The sequence below is a fragment of the Lycium ferocissimum genome, chromosome 10 (genome assembly GCF_029784015.1).
Source record: "Lycium ferocissimum isolate CSIRO_LF1 chromosome 10, AGI_CSIRO_Lferr_CH_V1, whole genome shotgun sequence".
In the NCBI taxonomy this organism is placed as follows: domain Eukaryota; kingdom Viridiplantae; phylum Streptophyta; class Magnoliopsida; order Solanales; family Solanaceae; genus Lycium; species Lycium ferocissimum.
In genome coordinates, this window is record NC_081351.1 from 62547503 (window position 1) to 62550274 (window position 2772).

The window sequence follows — 2772 nt, forward strand, 5'->3', positions numbered from 1 at the left end:
TCCTTTTTTCTTTTTCGAGGATAAAAATCGCTCGAAGGAAAAAAGAGTGCAGCATATGTTTTCAGAATTCACCGGGCAATCTACACGTGCTTTTCCTTACTTCATTTTCATCAGAAACCATAATTTACCTGCATCAAATGTTAGAATTTTAGAAGAAAAACTTACTCAAAACAATGACGTATCTTGAACAACTTTGCTTTTCGCCACATGATGCAAACTTACCTTTTAAGCAGAACTTTCATAAGTTTTTCAGGATGCCATTACCTTCTTTTGCTTCAGGGTTTTTCTAATTTTACTTCTAGATTCAACCCACTCATATTAACTGGTCAAGGAAATTTTCACGACCCGACTAGGGGCCATGAAGGGTGCCTGGTGCTAACCACCGAGCATCGCTCATACCTTTACCCATCGTACACATCAAGCGTTCATTCATTAATCTTATACTCAAATCATAGGAAAACCATTTTTCACCTTAAAACATAATTACCTTTATATACATAAGCCCTTCGGCTATCAAAATAATATACATACGATAAGGACATCGTGAGACCATACTACCCACACATCGTATCTACGAGCCTCTCTAGAGTACTAGACATATGGACGGGACGGGGATCCGTCGTGCCCAAAACATATATGTACACAAAATAATAAATCAATGGCACCTCCGAAACAATGGAGCGCCCTCAAAATACGCTAGAAGCTCCATGAATGCAGGTCGCCTCCCTCGTCTACAGGACATGAACACAACGTCCAAAGAAAATAGACTTTAGTACGAGCAATGTACTGAGTATGTAAGGCGTGGATAATAACATGATAAGAGCATGAGGAATAGCATAAGATAAAAGAACCGTTCATTTCTCATAATACTTTTTAAACATTCGTCATACGTACTTACCCCTTTATTCTCCTAGAGATACACTTGTTACATCCACCTGCTTATATATGCAATAACTTATAATGCAGTACATCCACGTACCCGGCCATATAGGCTCAGTATCACCAGTACTCGGCCCTCCCGGGACTCGATGGTATCCGTACTCGGCCCTTTCGGGACTCGATGGTATCCGTACTCGGCCCTTCCGGGACTCGATGGTATCCGTACTCGGCAGTGGGAGTGCTATGCATACATACATACATATACATAAAAATACATAAATGAAATCAACATCATCCTTAACATTACCATACATCTATCATTAAAGCATACACTAGAACATTGAAGGCAACTATGGCGATGTCGGGGTGACATGAGGTCGTGGACCCCCAATTACATTATGAAGTAATCATAATCATCATATCTCACCTTGAGGGGACTAACGTTTTAAGGTGAGTGTACACAAGAAAAAGCATTAATGGAACCATACTTAGAATCATTAACTTCATGGGCATCATATCTCACTTTACGATTCTTTAGACTTAAACTCATCATCATCATCCATTATCATACTCATGTCTTATCTCTTTTCTTTATCTTATACATATGTAGCTCCTTATAGTCATAGACTCATAATTTTCGTTATGTAGGAAGATCATGGAAAAATGGGAAGATTCATGCCATAGGAGTCATGCCATAGAAGGAAAGGATTAGCCTTACATACCTCTTTCATTTAACAATTCTATCGCTTGATTTTTCTCCTTCGATGCTCGCGTTTCTACCTTCAAGAAAGTTCGTATTAACATTAGCTAATTGATTATAAGAACATGCTTACTAAATCTAGAGAAAAGTAAAAGCATCTCCTTTGTTTATACAACTTTCCTCACGTCACATATCAACTCCCAAACATTCATAACAACACTCACAATATTATAAGCAACAATCATCATTCATCTACATTATTCACATTTCACAATTTCACTTCAATTCCTCCATAATCATGGTCATAGTTCACTATTGCGTTTTCTCACATATAATACTTATCCCATGTTCTAAATGTCATTCATAACATACTTAAAATCACAACATATCAATATTCATGACTCATTCCAAACTACTACTCAAAATGTCACTATTCTTACATTCATGACCCATTTTCTATTTCCTTCTACAATCCAAGTCTTTCAACCTCTCATTACCTTAAACAACATGGAATGATCATAAAACTCACCTTAGATAATGGAAGAATAAGCCTTGAGTGGAAATACTCTTCTTGCACCAAAACCCTAGTTCACTTCCATTGGAATTTCTTGGCTTAGATCAACTTCAATGAGTTTCTTACACTTGATTTTGTTGGTTTGATGAAGTTGATCATAGATTTCTCTTGGGTTCTTGTGGATGAAGAGTGGAGAGTTCTCTAGAGTGTTCTTGAAGTGTGGAGTGAAAAATGAAATGAATTAAATGAGAGAGGGTCCTTATATCAACTTAAAAAATTTGACCCGACTCGGACATACGGACCAACATACGGTCCGTATAAATTATATGGACCGTATGTCTGGCCGTATATTTGGTCCAGTGGAGTTTCCATTCTGGGCGGGATATACGGTTGAACATACGGCCAGTATGTTTTATACGGCCAGTATGTTTGGCCGTATAATGCCCAGCTTTTTCCAAACTCTTTCTCGTCGACTCGTTTGATCTCCAATCCTTATGGAACCTTCTTAACACTTGTTTAACACCTAATTACCAATCTAAGGGACATTATAACTCTTCTCCAAAACATCATTAAGCCATCATTAATTCGATACTCGTAAATCTTGCTCGACACACAACATATCCCTTGCTTTCCTTGACAACTTTCTTCCCTCAACTTAAATGTTTTTTGAAATCTCGAT